At 35.9% G+C, this 24,477-nt stretch overlaps 1 protein-coding gene across 1 annotated transcript in view; it reads right to left on the bottom strand.

Annotated features, from left to right (window-relative positions):
* PTPRD (protein tyrosine phosphatase receptor type D) overlaps positions 1-23,826 on the bottom strand; it is a 2,174,486-nt gene extending 2,150,660 nt beyond the window's left edge. The window contains exon 1 of the mRNA XM_036854271.1: positions 23,511-23,826. The gene's annotated coding sequence lies outside the window, so the exon portion shown is untranslated. The remainder of the gene's footprint in view (positions 1-23,510) is intronic.
* Positions 23,827-24,477: the final 651 nt, after the last annotated feature.

Raw genomic sequence — 24,477 nt, 5'->3', positions numbered from 1 at the left:
GAATAATGAGGCCTATAGAAACTCATGCCAGTGAAAGAAGTACGAAAATAAATTTTAAATTTTTAAAAATAAAGTCTAATTGTCTAACTTTGACATCTGTGTCAAAGGAAAAAGTCTACAATGTCATACTTTCAAAACTGAACTTTTGATGTGCATTTCACAAATATAAAGTGATAATCAGCAAGATTCGAATTCAATACTTTAAGAAAATTCATATGAATCAGAGTACTCAGGTTGAAACTCAGTCCATAATATTTCGTAATAGTAGGTAGAAGTTAGAAAATGCCATGTAATTATTGCAAATACTTTTGCCACAAGAAATGGACTAGCAAATTCATTTTTAAAATATTTTTAAAATCAGTTTTATTGAGGTGTAACTCAGGTACAATTAATGCACCTATTTTAAGTGAACAGTTTAAGTTGTCAAATATATATACTCATGTAATTATTATCTCAAGATACAGAACATTTTCATTATCCTAAAATTACCAAAACACCCCTTTGCAGTCAATATTCTGCATCTTCCCCTCCCTCACGCAGCCGCTGATCTGATTTCTAACATTTTAAGTTAGTATTGCCTGTTTTAGAACTTCATAGAAACAAAAACATATTGTAACTAATCTTTTCCTCTGGCTTCTTTCCATAAGCATACATTTTTCTGAGATTTATTTGCATTCTTAAATGTGTCAATAGTATTTTGTATTGCTATATAGTACTCCATTATAAGAATACACTATAATGTACTTAGCTATTCTCTACTAAATTCATTTTTGAAGCAGTTTCTTCCATTACCTAAACAGCTCATTCAAAATCTCTCTTTACTTTCACAAATGTAATGCAACAACCCACCCATTATTTGTAGTGCAGAAATACGAAACTATCAGTCTGGATACAGATTGTTTATATTGAAAACTGAACACCTGGTGGTATGCAAATTACCTAATCTGCATATGTGCCTGCCTGTGTGTGCATGGGGGGGAAGGGTTTCCAAGTGGAGGACAACTTTAAGGGAGGAAATATTATTAAATTTGTATGTATGTAAATGGCACCATTTACATGGCTTATACTACTGTGTGTTTTGGTGAATGTGAATGTTCTTGTGGATCTGTTCATTTTGTCTTGTTCTGGTTTGAAAGTTTCTTGCAGGAAATAAGAAGCCAAGATGGAAAGGCTTCAGAAATGATTCAAGGAGAGTTATCATCTAGCAGAGAAGCAGATGATTTAAAACAGTGCAAAGGTGATCCACCTGTTAATGTACACGTAGTCTTATTTACTGCACAGTATAGTGACATTGCCTTTTGGGAGTAGAGAACAAAATCATACCTTGAGAGAAGGACCACTTACCAATCACCCTGAGGAAAAGACTGTGGAAAGCAACCTCCAAGATAGCCCCAATGATCCCAGCCTCCTGGTATTCGCCCCCTTTATGATTTCTACCTGTTGTGTGTGGACTGCACTCAGTGACTCAATTCTACTGAATTCAAAGAGGGAGAAGAGATGTTCTGTGACTAGGAGACTAAGTCATAAAAGGCAGCATGGCATTTCTTTCCTTTCCTCTCTCCCTTACTCTCTCTGTCTCCTGTCTTCTCACGAGCAGCAACAGTGAGCCACATGGCAAGGAATGGAGGCCTCTAGCTTAGACCCAGTCAGGTCAGAGTGACAGCATCCCTCCCTCCACCTCTGGTACTTGACTGCAGACTTGTGAGAGACTCAGCCAGAACCATCCTGCTGAAAGCTCCCAGATTCTGGACTCCAGAAACTCTTAGATATGACTGTAAGTTATTTTAAGCCACTGAGTTTTAGAGTAACTTGTTGGGCAGCAACACATAATTAATACAAGGTCTAACCTAGATCAAGAAATGGGAACTCTAGTGGTGAGCCTTAGACGGAAGTGAGTTAGAACCTTCTTATTCTGATAACACTTCCTAGGAGTTAGGTCTGAAACCCTCAGAAACATATGGTTCAATACTTATGGAAAGGGATCTTATGGCAAAGAGTTGTGAGCTAAGTGAGGAAGCATCCTACAGTCCCCTGGAGACAAGTCTGAGCCTGTGAACTAAAAGAAATGAAATGGAGCTGCCAACAGTAAGCTACTCTTTAGGTATGCTGAACTGTCATTGTCTCCAAAACTTTAAAAAAGGATGTTTAAAACTACAGCATGGTTTCTTTTTGTGTGAAATTAAGGGTGGGGGGGGGTGCTTAATAGTTGAGGGAAAGTGTTAAAAGATAGAACATTACAAACATCTCATAAGAACAGAGTTGTGACCCCAGCTACAGATAACAGCCACGCCAGTTACAAGTGGCCAAGCAGTGACCTAATATGTCCTTTGGCAGAATATAAAGTGACATGGCACTTTGACAAGTGAACCAAATCAGAAAAACATGGAGTTGAATTCTAAAATGCTGCTTAAACCTAACAGGAACTACTTGAGGATCTTCTTAAATAAAGATGATAATTCAAAAAGCCCGGCGTGGGGCCTGAGAGTCTGCATTTTGAACAGGCTTCCAGGTGATACGCATGCCACAGGTCCACAAACTATAATCTGAGTAACAAAGTTTTAGGGCATATGTGACAGTGATTGCCCATGAAGACACAAACAGAGCACTGGAACAGACATTGTTTAAGGCCCCAAATTCCTGCAACTAAAAACATGGAAGCTCAAAGCCATCATTATTTGGATATTATTACAAAAATGACTTTCCTTTATATTTACAGGCTGGTTCAACCTAGACCAACAAGTTCTGTATAGAAAAACAGAGGGATCTGGAGGTCACCAAGTGGCTTCAGAACCGTGTTTTTGTTCTAAATATGTCTCTATTTCTCTACGGATACATCATGCATAATCCTGCTTCAATATATATGACACACTTCATATTAATACAAAGAGACTGGGAATTCTCTAAGAATTTTGGCAGACAGACAACATTATGGAACTTGAGCCAAAGAGATTTTAATGAACTATTTTCAAATGAAGGGAAAGCTTGAAGCAAAATATGCATTTCTATTTAAAAAAAAAAAAAAACCAAAAAACTTAAGCCTATTTGTAACCTTGACTAAATACGTTTTTTTTTTTTTTTCTTATTGCTGAGACAGAAAATACAAAATCTACAATTTGAAATCTTACTTCTATCCAGGAAGGTGCTGCTTTTTTTTTTTTTTTTTTCTTAATTCAAGTCATTTCTCTCTCATTGCCATTATTGCCCTCTCTTTTGTTTTTAAAAATATACATTCAGTGCATAGCAAAATCACATTATCATTAAAAGAAGTATTTAAATTTTACTCTTTCTTCCTAAAAAGAAAAATTAAACTCCTTTTTGAGTTGTGCTGCTATCTTTCCTACTTATTTTGAGTTGTTTATATTAGTTGCCATCCATTGTACAGAATAAGCCTAAATAAGCAGATTATATAATTTCCTTTACTGGCAATTACAGAGGACAGTTTCCTCTAGTTTTGAGAAAGCATGTGCTCTCTATTTTCCTTAAAAATAAATAAAGGAGAAATTAAATTGCACATGTCTTGAGTACAATTCAACTGGATATTGCTTTTTTAGTGCTTTGTAGTGACAGAGGAAATGACTTTTTATATTTCAATCTTCACTCAACTAAACTCAAAAGAGTAAAGCACCTATAAAATTATGATCACTGATTAATATCAAATCAGTCTAAATGCAAGCAAGGAGCTTAATATAGCAAAAATAAAGTGATGCTATTTATACCTGAATTTTCAGTTAATTTATGTTCTTTGAACTGCTGATTGCTTTAAGAGAGGCAGATATAAAAATGTCTTCAATAAATTGCTGCATTTCTCAAACAACTTGGTATGTTGTTGGAGTTTTGTGGCTGGCAGCATAATGAGAATGAATGGCTTACAATCAACTGGGACTGACCCACTTAGTCATTCACACCATCCATCAAATGGGAGAATGCTTCAGAGATACAAGGTCACACCCTTGCCACAATTATTCTGTCTAATGAGGTATCACGAGATGTCTACTAGTTCAAAGGTGTGTCGTAAGGGCAGCTGAGATGAAATATTTTGTATCCTTACACTGAAGTATGGATACACATTTCTGAGTGGGTCCTTGTCACAATATCAAATTAAATGAAAAATGCCAATTCTTTATGAAATCATTTGCACTTTAAAGAGGTAGAAGTGATACAAATTTTACTTTCATGTTGTCTAGAAGTGAAGAAAAAACAAACAAACCCTCAGGAGAGGTTTTTTTTTTTTTTTCTCCAAAAAACTCAATGACAGGTTGACTTAATTATTCAAATGGTAATTTTTTATAGTAGATAATTAGACCATATGTTAACCTCAGAATTTAAAATAACCAATTTGCTTACATTGTGTGGTTCTTGTCTAACTCTGTAGAGGTACCATTTTCAGAGTGAAAAATGAGGCTTAGGTCAAATGAAAGCATCCATTAACATATTATTTCCACAGAAATAATTAACATATTCTCCACAGAAATCCATAGGAGTGTATTAATTATCTAGGCAGCTGATCTAAAGAAGTTTTTTTATTGTTAATTGCTAATTAAAGAAAATGAATGGTAAAAGTAAATTAAAAAATAAAAACATAGATGAACTATAAAAGCTAATGAGGCAATTTACAATTAATTGAATAGTTTTACATGAATTTTCCCTCAAATAACCAATAATTAATTCCAAATAAGTTGGAAAAATCAGTGACAATTCTTTAAGCTATCTTGGCTTTAAATTTCTACAAAGTGAAGCAAACATAACCAAGCTTTTTAGAAAGATATGTTTCCTTCTCAGTTCACTCACCAAATAAGCTGATTTTCCATAGGCAATTGGGTTTTGCTTTTTAGCTCATTTTGCTGGGCAGCTTCGGGGTCATAACTATGCCTTAAATACAATTTGCCCACATTATTAATAGTTCTGGGAACTTTTTTATTCAATCTGTGGATGTTATTAAGTATTTATATAATAAATTAAAATTAGAATTATGTATGTATCAGTGATAAGCATTAACTAATTTCCAAAGCCCACCTTAGTGTGCATTTTAAAATACTTTCCCTACAAGCTACAGCTACTTTATTAAAAACAATAAAAAAATAAAACCTAATGTACCAAGTGCTTTCTTCCATAATAAATCTAAGACTTTAAAAATTAAGAACATAACATGATGATCTCATGTAATAAGAGATAAAAATGCATATGCATTAGTCCACTGTATATTAATTAAATACGTTCTATACATTCTAAAAGAGAAAGGATGTGATATTGCCATTACCCCTACCTCTTTATGCATATTATTTGTAGTGTGATTTTTAAAAATAATTGAAACTATTTTCCTTTCAAATATTTTCTTCTAATCCCTCATAATCACAGTCACATACATACAAACATACACATTTATACCTACATTTAGGTTCTGACTTAATTCTACAAAAACACCTTAAAGGTAAGTAATAGGATTTCTGCTTTACAGAAGAGAAAACTGAAGTTTGCTGACATTAGTAACTGGCTGAAGACCAAGAATCTAATAATTAGCAGAGCTAGAATTGATCTGAGTTTGACTATTTCTAAAGCCCAGGTTCCTAATCAATGTAACTATTAAACACTATACTTAAAAAGAGTGAACTGGGCTTCCCTGGTGGTGCAGTGGTTGAGAATCTGCCTGCCAAGGCAGGGGACTCGGGTTCGAGCCCTGGTCTGGGAAGATCCCACATGCCGCGGAGCAGCTAGGCCCGTGAGCCACAACTACTGAGCCTGTGCATCTGGAGCCTGTGATCCGCAACAAGAGAGGCCGCGATAGTGAGAGGCCCGCGCACCGCGATGAAGAGTGGCCCCCACTTGTCGCAACTGGAGAAAGCCCTCGCGCAGAAACGAAGACCCAACACAGCTAAAAATAAATAAATTAAAAAAAAAAAAAAAAAAGGTCCACATCAAAAAAATCTTTAAAAAAAAAAAAATAGTGAACTGCTTATTTTGTTACCAAATTTGTTAATCATTTATTTCGTTATAGAATGTATATTGAACAAAAAGAAGTAAAAGTTGTCAAAACTTACCAAAAGCACTTAATTATGTTTATATGTAGCATATACATCACATCCACAGCCGCATGTGTTGTGTGTTTGTGTGCATATGTATATATATATACATATGTGTATATATATACACACACATATGTTTGTTAATCTACTCACTCACGTTTAATGAGTCCATGTCATACACTATTAGATTAGGCCCTCATAGTCTAGCAATTACTAAGATAATTTTTTTCTAAAATAATATTTTTTGTGTGGTTATAAACAATGACCAAATTTTAAAGAGAGCATAAAATAAAAGGAAACAAAGAATAAGCATACATATTAAAATGATTGTATGCTATTTCTTATGGGCTTCATAATTTAATATGTACATTAATTATTTTCGTTAAATGGAGCACTGGTTAAATTTACCTTTGACTCCAAATTGGGTATAATGGTGACTACCTTGAAGAGCTGGTAAAATGTGAAAAATGAGAAGCTAGCGGTCAAGAATTGAAGTTACAGAAAAATAACTTATTTTGTTAGGAAATATATAATTTATACATATAAGAATTAGTTAAACTATAAGTTACAAGCCTCACAGTTGTTCAGAGTATTGGAATTTACTATTAGAATAACATTTGGTTACAGTGTATGAGAATAAGTATAACATGTGCAAACATGATATATCTGACTGGTAATAAAGACCAAGTCCTAGGTAGTATATGTAACTTTTGCCAAGTAAATCAAATCAAACATGAAAAATTTATGAGTGTTTCTAAAAAGAATGATCCAAAAAGGCTAAAGACATTGTATAGCTATCTTTGTATCATGATTATTAAAGGATTTTCTCTAGTTACATCATGGTCTTTGATTTATTTTTTGCTATTATAATAGCAAATGAGACACAAAGCATTGCATGAAAGAACATGCTTCATTACCAACAGCACAGATAATAAGAATATAAAAGGCTCCCTCAAAATTTCTCCTGCAAATATGCTATTATTTGGTGTCAAGATTGTCCATTAAATTATTTAGCATATACAAATACACATGTTAAATAGTTTATTTGGTACCGAATAATAATATATTTGGGGAAGAAACTTGGGGGGAGCCTTTTTAATGCCCTTACTTATTATCTGTACTATTGGTAATGAAGCATGTCATTATTTGGTACCATAATTGTCCCTGAAGATTGTTTAGAATATGCAAATACATGTGTTAAACAGTTTATTTGGCACCAAATAACATATTTGGGGAAGAAATTTGAGGGGAGCCCTTTTATGTCCTTGCTTATTATCCATACTATTGGTAACAAAGCATGTTATTATTTGGTACCAAGACTGTCCATTAAAATTTTTAGCACATGCAAATATACTTGTTAAATACTTTATTTATAGCCTGTAATAATTTAATAACTTATTTGATTTTTTTCTATCCAAAGCAAACTGATAAAAAACTATTCTTTGTATAAACATACATTGAGCACTATCAGAGTTTCATTCTTCAAATGAATTTACTGAACTAATTCAATGAGTCACCATTTGACTCTATGAAGAAAAATTGGCATTTTATTAACATTGAAATACCAAATCAACAGAAATCAAAAAATGCAGTTGGATTCATTTACGATCCATTTTAAAATAATGCATGACTTGAAACTTTTTTGAGGCATTAAAACAGCACATCTTAGATTAAAAAATATTTTTAATTAAAGCATCCTGCACTTCAACAGCAAGTTCTATAATATAACTGCAATGGTAAGCAAAGATTTCATTAACTTCCGCCAGAAGTCCCAGATTTAGGAATATCGGCTGTAATTAGAAAAATTAAAGCTACACTTCAGAATTAATTGAAATTATTAAAGTGTTTACTCTTGCATTATTTATAGCTAGAATGTCAGCAAGAAGCATTTTACACCTTCTCATAAGTAATTCTACAGTGTATATTACCAACATAACATGACTTCCATTGAATACTGGGTCTTTCCAGGTGGGCCTGCTATAAGTTATCATTTTATTCTGATTCCCTGAACAACTTCATAAAAATTCTTCACTGGGAAAGCATGAAGACTAATGCATTCCTGATGGATGGGTGTGATGCAAGATTCAGGCATTTGCTGCCCTCATCAAATTTACCAGCAGGATTCACCAGAAACAAAGATAGTCTTATCAGACAACTGCACTGTGTATGGAGTGACCAGCAAGCCACAGACTGAGGCTCAGTTTTCTAAAGGCAGAAAATTTTACAAAACCTGAAAAGACATGGATTGTAACTGTAAAGTATCAATTCTATGTTTTTATTAACTCATTCTTTGATTTCATCTCAGACACTGTATTCATTTTTATTGTAAGTATTACGTATTTTGAATTTCTTAGCTCAAAGTAGATGTGTCTTCAGAAAAAGGAATTGACCTACTATCATAATTTAAAGCAAATAAGACTCAGCCCATGATTTCTGTTTGTGACCTCAACCCACACAGCACAGATAAATTCACTATCATGGAAGGAAAATGAAGGTTAAAAAGAAAAAATAGCTGCAACAATTTAGCAATCTTCTTTAAAGTTTTACATTTTTAGGTGATTCTCTGTATAAAATAAATTAAAATTTTACAGAAGTCCAGACACATTCTTTATTGAACAGAAGTCTGCAATGTCAGTTAAGTTACCTGGGTTCTAATTTCACATTTAATTCTGAAAAAATAATTATAAAAACTTGGTATTGAATATCATGGAGCCTCTTGTTCATTATTAGTAATACTAAATGTTTTCACCTAGACTTTTTCTTGGTAATCCAAACAACAGAATAGATGACAAAACATCTCATCTACCTATTTTAGATTCAGAGTATAGAAAAATTGTGCAAGATATAAAGAAAAGAAGGGAGACAATGTAAGTTCTCACCAATTTTTTTATAAGGTGTAAATAACTAAAGTGGAGAATACTAACTTCTTCAGTATCTGTTCTCCTCTTCCCCCTTTTAATAGAAGCAACTCCCCAATTTAGCTAGGTACCTGGCCACCCAGCTAGGCACTACATTGCCCAGCTTCCCTTGCAGCCAGATATGACCATATGACTAGATTCAATGGAACTGGAATGGAAATTCCCTTAAAGCAACGCTGTTTCCCTTAACTTCCTATCTATTTATTATCTAAATTTGACCCTGAATATAAGGACTCCTCTCTAGGTAATGGCTGAGCATCAAGATGGAAGAAACCTGGGTCCATGAATGTCCTTGTGAAATAAGTGTCATCCCATCAGCCTGGGCCACTCAATTGAGGACTATTATGTAAGAAAAATGTTTCTATTTCATTTCAGATACTTTGTTTTGGGGTCACACTAATAAAATAAAGGTTTAGTGTGTAATCTAACTTGTACAATGTTGAATGCTGACTCTTTATAATTATTTACTACGGATTTATTTTTTGAAGTGTACCATATGGGTTAATAAGTACTTTAAATTCATTTAATTTTAAATCAATTAGGACTACCGATAGATGAGCCAAAATGTGGGTGATGGGCTCTAGAATTCTTAGATTGGTTACTCTACGGGAAAAGACAAACAAATGAACAACCAACTGCTTACCAGGACAAATACTGCAACTTTTTTCAAAGTTTGGTCATGAATATTTTATAATTTTCCAAACTATTCCAGTGATCACGTGGCTGTTAAGTTACTTAATCAGAGAACTCAATTCTGAGATTTTTGCATAGATTGCAATAACTCAAGATTACTCTATTTTCCAAAAAAAAGGCGTTTTTTTCCCTTCAGTTTTGTGAAGTTTTCAGCACTAACATCTTGATTCTTTCCTCTTCTACTCAGCTTTCCCCCTTCCCAGTCCTTCCTTCCAATCTCCCCAACAGATCAGACTCAATAATTATCAGCTTTAGTTACTGATACAAAGAAGCAGATCCAATAAAATGGGCTCTTTCGACCACAGAAATATATTAATATGGATCCAATCAATATTTTTGCAGTCATCACAATATTTTGGATGTGTAGTCTAAAAAGGGGTTCATGCAATATTTTCAAAGGTCACTAAAAATGCAGACATGGAAGCTGTGATTACATACTTACTTCATCTTAAGATATATCACTTTAAAATCTGGGGTACCTTTCCTAAGACAAAATGGATTAAAAAATCAATGATTTTTTTCAAGCCCTTGTATAAACAAATTTCCTTAAAAAATAATTTCTACCTGGTAATTCAACAGAAAAGCAGTCATATGTTATCTAAATATCCAACAAAGGTTTTTTGGAAGTTCTTAATATCAAAGCTACATTGTAAAAACATATCATGAACTGTTTCCCCTTTTGATCTGCAACATTCTCTTCAAGACAGATTTCATGTTATACAATGTGTGCCACGATCCTGGAAAGTGCACCCAAATTCTTAAGATTGATGACAGTAACTACATACATGCCATACCCAACAGATGTTACAGTAGCATTTCCAGCAACAAAGACCTGGAGCCCAGCCAAGCTGTGAGCAGCAGAGTCTGTTCTTATGAGGGCTGGGCTACAGTAAGAAACCCACACAGTTCCAGGATGGTAAGCCAAAGGAGGCTGACCACTTTGGAGTTGGCAGGGGAAACACAACATAAAATTTTGCTAGAGATCATTACTTAGTATGGCAGATACTGGCCGCTGCTGGGAAACAACAGAAAACTGATCGATTTGTTGTGCAGAAATAATACAGTAGGTGGTTCATCTTGAGCAAAGCCACAAAAAGAAAGAAGTCCCTCAAATTTGGCATTCTACTGTATATATGTCATTGGCTGGAAAGGATACTCATGATACTCTGAAATCAGATTAAAAATTAGTGTCTGAAGGACACATACATGTAATAGTGCAAAATTTGAGAAGCCTCTTCAACAAGGAAAAAGCAATTATAAATCGTCATCATCGTTATCATTTTCATCATAAGCTACCTAAATTATTCAACTGTTAACTTCAGTGTGTTTGTATGGCTTTATTATAGAGTACATAGTACAGCAGGGGAGAAGGCAAGAAATAATGATGAAAAGGTAGTTTGCAACCTGAGTCAGGAAGGTCCGTTTATGGCACACTAAGTTTTCCTTTTAACATTATACTCCAGGCAATAAAGAATCTTTTAATGCTTTAAGCATGATCAGATTTGCATTTTGAAAAAAAATATATCTTTTGGTGGCAGAGAAAAGAATAGAGGAGATAAGGTAGAAGTAGGAAGACAGGAAGTAGTCATCCAGGTAAGATTTGTGCTATGGACTGAATGTTGCATCCTTCCAAAATTCTTATGTTGAAATCTATTCCCCCATGTGATGGTATATGGAGGTGGGACTTTTAGGAGGTGTAGGTCATGAAGATAGAGTCATCATGAATGGAATTAGTGCCCTTACAAAGAGATTGCGGGGAGCTCCCCTGCCCTTTCCACCATGTGAGAATACAGCAGGAAGAAGGCTGTTTACTAACCAAGAAATGGGCTCTCACCAGACACCAAAACTGCCAGCACCTTGACCTTGGACATGCCAGCTTCCAGAACTGTGAGGAATAAATTTCTGTTGTTCATAAGCTACCCAGTCTATGGTATTTTTGTTATAGAATGGAATATGACAATTCCATTCCATAAGCCTGAATGGAATTCGACAATTTGGTAAGACCCTGAAGCAAAATTATGGCATGGGGGAAATTTTAGTAAATAATACAGGGTGGGCCTGACAGAGCTTGCTCACTGATAGTTATCATTTTTGTGGTAGGACCCCACTGAGATAAAGGTGGATGCTGGCACAAATTTGATGAGACAACCCAGACCTTTAAAAAACTTTACTCTCTTGAAGTTGCAGATTCTGCTTATTTTAGCTAATTTTCTGGACCTATTACATTTGTTTGCCTGCAGAGATCTAATCCAAGGTATCTTGTATAACCCATACTGTATATGCAAATTATACTGTATATAATGAGTATATTACATTTTAATAATAATTAGACTACCCGTTTAAAAACACTTTGGATCTGAAGATTATGTCTTCTTTGTTCATAAATCAAAAGAAATAAAAAGATATTATTGCCAATGCGTGAAAGAGTCCAGGGTTTCTTTGTTTTTTATTCTTGACCACTGCTCCTCCTACAAGCTTTTCAGGGACAGAAGGCCAAACCCTTGCTTGTAACAAGCATTTTAACAGTTTAGCAGTCCTACAAAGGTCTCCAGGGAACAAGTTTGCATCACAGAACTGCCCAGTTTGGCACATTTTCTACTCCTCAATTCTCACTTAGAAAGGAAAATCCATTGAATTTTCTTGGCAAGTAATCAGAACACCTTAGGGAGGAAAGACTTCAGGAAGACCTTGGGGGGAAAAGATAATCCAATAAACTTGTTCATTAAGTGTTTCCATATCTTTCACACCTGAAAGGAAGAGGTTTGTGCCTCTTGAAATATGAGTCATAAAATAACTTTAACTTTCTATTTTTGGTATTATGTATTTCCCTCAATATAGGGAACATGCAATTTTTTGTATATGCTTTGCCATATTGTGGTATTAATTAAAATTATAACTTGACAAATGTATAGCTAATATTTTATTTAGTTTGATTTTTTAAAACATCACAAATTTATGATAATTTTACAGAACATCTAAGATATTTCTCATGTCCTTTCAAAATTAGGGCACCAGATTTCCACCAATAAGCATCGAGCATTTCTCATATATTAGAAACCAAATAAATGTTTACTAAGATTATTTTATTCAACATTTTTAAATTTGGTTAATGTACAGGTAATAGTTTAACTTTTCAATTCTTATAATCTAACAATTAAATCATGATTTATGCTGTAACTCATATTCCCTCAATTTAAGTTTCAAGTAAGCAGTCATGCAAAAATTCAAGAAAAGTGATCAACACACTGGAAAAAAAAGAAAAGCAAAAGTAGTTTACTATTGCCATCAAATGAAAATTACAATGAATTTAATCCAATGTGATGCAATGGTGTAAATAATACCCAGACTACATGGCAATGAGACATAAATAGTAAGAGTTCACAAAAATAATTGTTATTAAAATGACTCTTACAGGACCAATTTTTGGTTTTCCTCTTCTTAATTTCTTTAATGCTTACAATCAGCAACACTTATATTATACTTTGTACCAGTTAGTTATGCCAGTCTCATGTCATTATCATGGGAAGCATTCATTAAAGCACTGGTAGATGGGGCCCTCTTGACCCTAAATCTCACTCCATGGTACATCTGAGCTCATCTTCCCTGCCTTTGCATTTCTATTCTGCTATGCCTTCTACATAAGACAAACTGACTCAAACATCTAGGTTGATTCTCAAAAATTGTGGCTCTTGGTCACCAGTCACTAAGTGTAACAAGGTATGTAAAAAGCTGATGCAGCATAAAATCTATGGCCAAGAGTCTATAGGGGCCTGCCTGTTTGGTGGGAACCACCTTGCTCAACCTACTCCTGAGAAGGGACCTGAGCTTGGAGGGACACCACTGGCAAAAACAGAGAGCACATCAGGTCTCTTTCTACCAGATCAACACTCTCCAAGGAAGAAAAGAAATACACACTACTATATATAAAATAGATACCTAATAAGGACCTACTGTATAGCACAGGGAACTCTACTCAGTAGAGTTACTCTGTAATGACCTATATCAGAAAAGAATCTAAAAAGGCGTGGGCATATGTATATATATAACTGATTCACTTTGCTGTACAGCAGAAACTAACACAACATTGTAAATCAACTATTCTCCAATAAAGATTTTTAAAAAAGAAAAGAAAAGGAATACACTCTAAAGCATTTGCACAGTCCTTACACACTCAACTTTGGCAAGAGCTATCTGGAGATAGTTGGCCTTGGTGTGGTTTGTCCTCACTTCTTTGTTTCCCTGAGCAACACTTTCACGATGTTCCATTCCTGTATGTTATCATATACTTACAATAATTTGTGTTGGCTTCGTTTTAAAGGAATTGTATCATAAAAGCAAAGCTGGGATACCTCATGTTTTCCACATTTGATATATAAAACCTATGCGATTGTGGAATTCTTATATACTAATGTTGTACATATGGGAGAACATATAAATCTATGTCAAAATGCCAATATAGCAAAGTGGTTTAAAATGTGGGATGTGCAGGCAGAGCACAAAGGTGCTTCACTTGATATGCTACAATGGGCAACTTTCCCTTGCTTCTATGTGCTTTAGTTTCCTCATCTGTAAATTAAAGATAATAACTGTACTGATTCCATGGGGCTGAGGTGAGAATAAGTGAGTTAATGCCCATGAAGCACTTAAAATACTGACTGGTATACATTAAAGAGTCAATAAATGTTAGCTATTATTATCACCTTCTATCTTAAGGTTTTTTCAGAGCTCATGAGACGATTCCACAGGACAAAAAAATTCCAAAACCCACGATGCCATCACTGATTAGGGACAAAAATTGCTTCTTTCTTTTAATGTAATAAGAAGTGATAATTAGAACCATAAGAAGTGATGGACTAGTCATGAAATGTAGATTGTTACATCGATGAGAGCGATGACTGAGATGTAAGGGAACTGCACAATACAAAAAATGGTGTAATCTATTAACAAGTCTTAACAATATACACTTTTATATTCTCACGTGACCAACAGAGTCATCCCTGTGTAGCTGTGGCACCAGGTTCCTACTAAGATCAAAGGAAATGAGCAAAAAAGGGAAACTTGGCAGTAGAAATAGAAATGGGAAGAGATACTCATTTCCTATTGAATAAGGGAGAAAGGAAGCCTGCTCTAGTAGGAAACACATGATCTCTTCTGACCTAGCTCCATAAACAGATTCATCTCCAGGTTCAGCCCATAAGATTTCACACCAAAATAAATATTGCCTGAAATTTCTTTCTCTGAAAACAGCATATATATAAACACACAGACACACAGAGCATATATATATTGTATATATTATATATATATATATATATATTACAATTAGAATATTTCTTTAGATGTACTACTTCAAAAAGCCAGAAAGTATCAATGTGTCTTAGGGAATGTGTAATTTATGTTATTAAGTCTGGCAACTTTCCACAATGGAGGTGGTCTATGGGAAAATAGAAAGCACCAAAAAAAAAAAAAAAAAAAAAACACACAAGAGGAAGGCATGCCATCCTGAGGGGCAGGGAAATGAGACACTGAAGTGCTGAATTCAATTCTGAGAGCACACAATTCTACCACAAGAAAGCCCTGTTGTCTTGAACCACACAGGTATAAATGATGAGGCTAAGACATGTCTTACAGAGCTAACCACATATATTTCCTAGGAGGCAACAAATGGATAGCACAAATGACACAGAATGAACACATCCATTCAGAGGAGAAGCCACCGGACATCCTTACACACTAAAATTACAAGCAATGATCCACTGAAATAAATACCATTAATAAATATTAATTAAGAACTAAGTGAGTATATTATAAAATAAAATGGAAAATAACAAATGATGGGAAGACACTTTCCTATCTTTTTAATGCACATAGTCCAGCATTAAAATTTAGAAATGTAAAAGTTTCCTTGAAGGTGAAACAATATACTGTCTCAGGACAGTTTTTCAAATATTACTGTTGAGTAGTACAGTATCTTTGATAAGGGCTCTTAAGAAGAATAAAAACAGAAACTCTTTAAAATTAAATCAGAAACTAGAGAAATCAAGAGGTGAATTTATGGTAAATTTTTAACTCCAAAGATATCTAACAATCCAAGTAAGTTTCTAAAAATTTAAATTACACTTTTGTCTTCCTCTTTATTTGATCCAAAGTACATATTATAAGACCGCTTATGAAAATAAGCCACACATCAAAATGTACAGGTAGAATTTCCTCTCTTTTTCTCTGTTCTCTTTCCCGGTAAAACCAATACACTTCTCCAATGATGCTTTGGTTACAACTGAAACAACACGATCCTTGACTATAACTTGTATTGTACCCCATGAATTTGGAAATACAAGGGACTGGTACATGGACTATAAACTGCTACAGTGGTCTGGAGAATTATTTGTGTTTTCCATATCTTGTCAATATGAGGAGGGTAGAGTGATATGCTTATCATACCCTACTGCCTGCCTCTCTGGAACTTTGGAGAGTGGGGAACATGACCAATTAGCATTGGAGTAATCCAGCTCTGAAGATGTTGAAAGATGTCAACTTTGCAGTGGAATACAGCATAGCCTACAGCTGCTACATAAGCAAAAAGGATTCCACCCAGCTTCCAGAAGAGATGCCTCTGACTCAGGATGACAGCCAATGAGCAGGGGGAAATGATAAAAGAAGCCATGTACCGAGAAATTTTCCTGTGATTTAAGAGAAGAGATTCTTTAGGGAGATTACATTTTCTCCATGGAATAAAAAAAAAAAAAATTCTTGATAATGGGGAAACATTTCATAAGAATATAAGATGGTCGCAATTTGGGCAATTTTATATTGCTACCGTACGAGTGTTTACTCAGCGTTGCTTGGCACACTGGAGACAATAAATATTTGGGGATCAAGTGTTATATGGGTTATGCCGCCATGTGGTACATATTGCATAATCCTGACTAGTGATTCTGACTTGAAAATATATCCAAGCTGGGAAACAGAAGAGAACGTAACTTCTAGGAGTAGTGCATACGGTGCCTGTATTTTCCTGTCCTTGATTTTTGTGGCAAAATCAAAGAGGAATTAATACAGATCAGGAACTGATAAACTAACCTCCTAAACGGTTCCAGATGGATACAAGGTAGCAACGGCAAAACCTGGGACTATGGCACAGTGAAGGTATGAGCCAGATTCCCTGCTAATCTGATGACCATCTACTCCAAGGTGAAAAGTCATATCTCGAAGTTTGAAACCAATTTGTGGGAAGAATAAAAAGTGGAAGAATATGGCTTTTAAGGCAAGATTAATAAGTCTCTCCTTTCCTCCATCCTCTCTGCTCTACATCCTTCATTCTACCTCTAAGTACAATCTATGATCTTGATCATATAGATTCTAGGTCACTGTACTTGGACAACATCTCAGGCATACAGCATGGATGAGTATTTTTTTTTCCTACCTAAATAAATGTCTTGGACAAGTGGCCTAGACCAGTTCATTTAAAAATAGGAAACACACTACTGCTCTTATTTTTTCTTGGTCTGTATTCTAAATTAACCTTTCCTAGGGGCTTCCCTGGTGGTGCAGTGGTTGAGAATCTGCCAGCCAATGCAGGGGACACGGGTTCGAGCCCTGGTCTGGGAAGATCCCACATGCCGCAGAGCAGCTAGGCCCGTGAGCCACGACTACTGAGCCTGCGCGTCTGGAGCCCGTGCTCCGCAACAAGAGAGGCCGCGATAGTGAGAGGCCCGCGCACCGCGATGAAGAGTGGCCCCCGCTTGCCGCAACTAGAGAAAGCCCTCGCACAGAAACGAAGACCCAACACAGCCATAAATAAATAAATAAATAAATAAATAAATAAATAATTAAAAATTTAACCTTTCCTAGAACTGGAAGGAAGCCATGTTCTAGGCCTTTGTCCCAAGACAATCTAATGAAAGAAACAGGAGTATATCCTATGATATAAATCCCATAATACATGTGTTTAGTGGGTAAGTAGTAAAGAGGTCTATGAGCACACATGCTTGCCAGGCTTTGTTCTCTGTTCTTGTAGCTGCTGAAAAGGTCTATTTTTCAACAGTACAAACTATATTTGAGAAGTATAACTTTGGGTAGTCTTTGAAAAGTATAATTCACAGGGGTCCCAATACAATAAATGCATTAATAGACTTGTGTAGCTGATTGCTTACATATTTGCATTCTTAAAATGGATTTTTTGTAAAAGTTCACTAATCCTGCATTTAAGTGTAATATTTTTTGTTCTTTGACAAAGTAAATCAGATAGCATCATATATGCAATGAATCTTACAACAAGGCATCCCAGTTAAAATTATACACATTTAATTTGAGGTTAAAGATGGCTGCTTTTAAGTCACCAACCATGTTATAATCAAATACAAATTTGTTCCTTTCCTTTTTAGCACCTAATATAAGTACATACACTTAACCAGGTAAGTAAGGTCCATAACAGCACATGTAAAAGAACAGCAATCATGTTCTCTGCAATTTTATACATCTCAACCTTAAGAATATTTAATTATTATAATGTGGTATTTAGAAAATATATGAAATTATTACAAGGCAGAAGGCCTTGGTAAAATGGTATATTGTTGAAATTTCATTTGATTTAAGGACTAATCAGAGAGCAATTTGATACAGTACACCCTAATATATGTTCTCTTTGACAACTCAATTATTGTATATACACTTCTAAAATTTTAAGCCCACTATTTTCACTAATTTCCATCTTGAACAGATGTATTTAAACACACACACACATACACACGGGCACGCACGCAAATACACACAAAGAAAAGCAAATACACTCTCTATAATTAATCAGCCATAATTTGCATTCAAAAGTAAACAAATTTTAAATATAGCATGATCTCCCGGTCTCCCATGATTTAAAACGTAAAACATTTATAAAAATATAGGTCACTTGCTACCATTCAGAGATTTCTGTCAGAAAAGGAAAGGACTGGGCACACTGATTTTCTTAGAGGGGAGGAAGTTTCCGATTTCATCAGTTAAATAACATGAATTGTATCTAGATAAATTGTATCTACAATTTTTAACTGTATAAATTATTGGCTTTTTCTATTTTAAAAACAGCACTGAAAATTAACACCATATGTATTCTTTCTCTGTGTTCATTTTCCATGATGAGAAGTTTGATCACTATAAAATATTTTTAAATGAAATGCATCCTACATCATCAATGAGATTTTTTAACTTATAATTTACTAACAGGTATATAAATGACTGTCTGTGTGTTTTCTTGCCAATGTAGTATCTTAGATACTATTGCTCTGTGATGGAAAGCCTCTCTGTGAACTTCAGAAATTTATGTCACCTTTGTAGTTTTTAATCTTTGAAGTCTTTAGTTTTGTCTTTAAAATATAGGGGTTGAAATAAATTTTTCTATGGTTTCTTCTAGCTGTGACATCTATAACAGGTATCACAGAAAAAAATATGAGTTGACTTCAGTTGTGCATATTTATCTAAACATGACATTGTAAGATAGCTTACATGAAGTAATTAAGAGAAGTAAAAAGGATGTCAAAAGAGACGAAGCAATTCCTCTTATTTTTATCTTCTCATACCCTCTGGTATTGAATAGAGTAACAAATCCAAAAACACTTATTTATACAATATTCTTTCAGTAGCAAGAGGGAAGGGTGGTTTAGAGAAAATTTAATCAGCCCCTTTCCTTCCATAATCTCCATCCTCCTCCTTTAAAACCACTCCAAATAAACATTCAATCTACATAGCAACAGTGTCCAAGCACTTCCAACATGGCTTCAGAACAATTTCCTTAGCCATCCTTCAAACAAGATGGCTGCCCCAACGCTTACACAGATTCTCAAGCTGCCATAGTGTAATTCAACAATTTGCTAAACACTAATACTAACTATATTAGTAATTACATTAGCTTGTTTCTCAGATTCTGTGATTGAAATATTCTCAAATTGTAGGCCAATTTCTCTACAGAGAAGAAAACCCAGGTACAGAGAGTCCAGGTTACCTCCCTGGGGTCACACAGCCAATTATAACGGTGAGAGGAAAACTCAAAACTTCTGATTCTACAATCACATAAATGTTCACTTTGTGGGTAATGTTCATTTTTGGTTCTTCATTCATTTTCCTTCATTCAACACAGTTTTAAAGGGTTTGAAGAAACATAACCATTATTGCAAGTACAGTTAACATATACATTGTTTAATTGTACCAGTGGAAATCCATTTATTCTTCATGGATGGCAAATTGCTTTTGAAAAGCCTGATTAAAACGGACTGAACTGACAGTAGTCATAAAAAATTTGCATTTAAATATATAAGGAGATAAATGAATTCAAAAGGCACTCAACTGGATACAAAATCCAATTCATCCAATATTCACTATAACTTTTAAATTAGCATTATCAAATATATATGTTCATATAATTTGCATTGCTAAAGTTTATTAAATTCAGTATAAGTGTAAGTCCAAAAAGACATAACTGAAATTGAGGTATTTTCTCCAAACAACAGAGGAATCTTAGTTATTTGTGGTATTAAATTTGAGATTCATAGATAAAGCCATATTGATAGATATTCAATTAGGCAATTTTGCAAGTCACATATTTTTCAGAAATGTCTAAAAAGAAGATTTTTGGGTGGGTGAATTTGAAATGTGTAACATGCATTTCAGGCCACCTGCTCTCAAATTACCATATAAAATCCATCCATTCCCCACCTACTCCCATAAGCCAGTCTTAGAAATGCAGAGGTATCAGAAGTTACATCAATATTACTTTTCTAACAGCAAAACAATTTACACCAGTGGTAGCCACAACTGTCATGTGCACTAGTAGCCATTCCTAAAATTTCAATAGTATCCAGCTAATTATTTTATATAAACCAGCAATATTTTAGCTTTTCTCTTATACTTAACCTCACTAAAGAAAAATGTCCTTTGCCCTTGCAGGTTGCATCTGCACCCTACTAGTAGTACACAGGAGAGAAAGGATGTCATTTCATAGAGGGAAAAACAAAGTAATTTTTAACCACAGTTTAGCCTTCCAAAATCACATCTACTTAACAATGTCTTACTTTCTAAATGAAAAGTTTTAAGAAAATAATAATCACATTTAAGGGTTCCCTAAAATGTAAGACCATGTGGTCTACAAAACCACCTTTAAGTAATGATATTTACAGGACTACATCTGTAAATTCTACGTTAATATTAAGAGAAAGAAAAGTATGTTTGCCCTCACCAAATGCAACTGTAAGCAAATGCAGGTATACAGCACTTTATTAGTAAGAACTCCTTTAGTAAGCACACGTTTAGAGGAATTAATCATTCATTCCCTGTAGACTGCTTATGTATTTCATAGGGCCATGATCTGATCTGAATAACAAGAACAATTGCATAATAAAACACATTACTGCTGACATCAGCAACTTTCTTTTTTCAACTTTGAAGTTGCAACCACCTCTGTATTGCACAAAAAGCTGGTGGCAAAAAAACCTGACAACTGAATCGCCCCATCCAGCTTTGACTTTTTTCTCTCTTATTACATAGAGACAGTGATCAAATATAATATGTGCAAGCTTTACTAGAAATGGTTTTAATTCAGGCTATCTTCCTCAGCACTATGACATAATTAGAGACAGAATCTGTGTCAGATTAGTTTTCATGTTAAGTGTAAATCTTTCAGAAATTCAAACAGGATGAACAATTCTGTCCTGTCTTTTCTTCTGTGGAATATGAGTCTAACAGTAATATAGGTAATAACATGTTTGAACCACTCTAAAATTTGACTGCCTCAGTACAAACTCACCTTTTATTTTTCAATAATTATTTTTTCAAACATCAAGTATGCTTTCAGATATTTGAGGTCACAAATGAGTAGAGGTCATTTGCTATAATTCAAATCTGATCAACCAAGGGCTTCATTTTAATTATTTAAATTCACTTTAAACCAATGATAGAAATGGCAGCTGAGAGCAGTAATATGTCTAAGAAAACACATTTGGATAGAAAATAAAGTAATATACAAGAAACAATGATATATCTATCCAAAATGATTTCCATGTATGGTAACTTCATGTCAACAAATTCATCAACTGTCCTACTGTTATTTCATTACCCCCAAAACTTATGTCCCAAGATATTCAGAGCTTCTGATATTGAATAACCATAACAACTCTAAAAAGAGCTTTCCCTTTTTTATACCACTGTACATTAGTTCACTCTTCAATTTTTAAAAATCAATGCCAAATGAATTTAGCTGCTTTTATATATTTACTTGAGTAAATATAAAGGTAATTGTTTTTCACTTTACCATCATCAGCAATTAAATATAAGAAAGCCCTCAGGTATTATTTGATAGTAAGGTGTTTTGTTAAAAATAATCTGTGAGATAAGTGATGTTAATTTTCAGTCTGGTTTCTAACTCTTGAAAGGATTTGATTAGAAAAGTGTATATTATACTAACACAGAAAGTTGAAAGTTAAAGATAAAACAGAAAAACTTTTCCTAATCACTATTCTACACTAGTCAGTATGAATGCTATTATGTCAAAGAAGTTTTAATTTGTTAAAAATCACCTCTGTTTTAACTAAACTGCAATTCCTACTGTATCTACTGTATATGTAACAATGCAAGAAGAATTAGATTCAGAATCCATTTGGCAGTGATAAAGGAAAAAAAAAATGCTGAAATGTTATTGATTCTCTCCCTCTTATGCAAAACAGACTGACTCAACTATATTTTTCCTGACATAACACAAAGGTTTTATTTAGATATTACAAAATACTGGCAAATGTTAGACTGTATATCTCTCTTTTTTAAATTTTAAGATATTAACCCTTTCACAGAGAGAGGAAGAGTGTCCTACTTGTTTTTACAGAAATGCTGCAGCCACTGACATGGTGATGTTAGCCCCAAGAGGAATACCACCTGCAAAAGTTTTTGATGCAGAGATATTCAGCCCTAGGAGACACCTTAAACCTGTCACTGGCTGCTGAGCCCATGACAATTTATAACCTGCTGTGTCAAAGTCACAGCCTCAGCTCCTGCCCTCTCCAAAACATTTTTCACATTCCCTCTCCAAATTAATTTCATCCAGTTTTTTACAAACTAGGCTAAAATTCCCAGATTTTCTTCCACATCTCCTCTACCTACAAGCATAAAGAAACCTCAGCAGGGTTTTATTCCAGTCTTTCAAACCGGCTATATTAACTTTCCCTTGACCCAATTTTTTCTTTTTTTTTTTTTAACAAGCTCTCTTCAGAACCAAAGATAAAACAAGCAACCAAGTGAAGTCAGAGAAGGATGAGAGTTGGTGTGGATTAAGGCTGAGGTTGAAGCTAGCAGTAGAAGGAAACCAGTAGGGTTAGAATGCTCAAGCTTTTTTAAGGAAACCATCCTTAAGTCTTAGAACCAACCAACGTTTCACAAACCAGGCTTCCCATAGCCCTTGAACAATCAGCGTTTAAAAAATCGGATTCCCAGCAAGACTGCCCATACTGAAGTCTGCTGAATGCAATGTTCTTCCAAAAAAGAAAGAAAGAGAGAGAGAGAGAGAGACAAAGAGAGAAAGAAAGAGAATGGAAGAAAGAAGAAAGAAAGAAGAAAGAAAAGAAAGACAGAGAGACAGACAGAGAAAGAAAGAAAGAAAGAAAGAAAGAAAGAAAGAAAGAAAGAAAGAAAGAAAGAAAGAAAGAAAGAAAGAAAGAAAGAAAGAAAGAGAAAGAAAGAAAGAAGCTTAGCAAACCACTTCTCAATTAAGAACTAGTGAAGTTATATAAATCAACTTCTTTTCCTCCCGGTAAACGAACAACTGCCCGCCCATACCATCGGGGGAAAAGCATTCATTCAGCATATGCCTCAATTTAAGACAAGAAATACAGAAGCACAGTTTACTTACTAAAGCAGCCGCTCCAGTCCTCCTTGGAAACCCTGAGGAGTCTTCTCGTTTCTCCCCTACCAGTCAAATAAAGAATTGTCTTTCTACTCCACACAGGCCCAGAATAAACTGCAAGAAAGGACAGCACAAGAACAGCCGCCCGTCGGGCTTTGGCTTTGGTCGGATGCTTCGGGTTCTGATTGTTTCAAAAGTGGGGTCTTCTTTTCGGGAGGGAGGGGGCGAAGACAGGAGAAAATGAGGGCGCTCCGCAAGCTCGCCGAGGTCCTACAAATTATTCTGACGGCAAAGTACCTGCACTCTCCCCGCGGAGGCTGCCTGTCAGCGCCGCGCGAAGGGGAGGACGCTGAGGGGGAGGAGCAGCCGGAGGGCTCGGGCTGGGAGGGAGCGCGGGGCGGGGGAGGCCGGCGAGCGGCGGGCGGAGAAGCCGGGGGACCAGCCGCCGTCAGGGCGAGGCGCTGCCCCACGCGCTCGGGCCGCCGGGTGTGGGCGCGGCGGGGCCGGGAGCCGAGGCGGCGGGCATCTCCCGGCAGCTCGCGCTCCCTCTTGCTCCCGCTCGCACACACAGGCACACACCCCACGTCTCCGACAACAGCCGCCCCGCCGCAAGCACTCACCTGCATTTCCTTAACAAGCCACTTGATGGCTGCCAGCGGCGCGGGCCCGGCTCCCGCGGGCGGGCGGGAGCCCAGGGCGTGGAGGACGCGGCGCGGGATGTTCCGAGCGCCCGCCCGGGAGGCGGCGGCTGCGGCGGCGGCGGCGGCTGCGGCGGCGGTGCGGGCGCGGGCTGGGGCGGGAGGAGGGGAGCCGCGCCTCGCCCCCGCGCTGCCCTGGCGCTGACCTGACTGACCCCGCGCCCCCGGGACCTTGGCGGGATTCCAGGGCTCGGGGGTCAAGTGGTCGGCGCGGGGAGAGGAGGACATGTCGGGCCCGCGCTACTCCCGACTACTAAAGCCACACAGGACTTGTC

Source organism: Balaenoptera musculus, chromosome 6, assembly GCF_009873245.2.
Source record: "Balaenoptera musculus isolate JJ_BM4_2016_0621 chromosome 6, mBalMus1.pri.v3, whole genome shotgun sequence".
NCBI classification, from domain to species: domain Eukaryota; kingdom Metazoa; phylum Chordata; class Mammalia; order Artiodactyla; family Balaenopteridae; genus Balaenoptera; species Balaenoptera musculus.
Note: the sequence above shows the minus strand (reverse complement) of the source record. Positions and strands in the feature narration are given on the sequence as shown.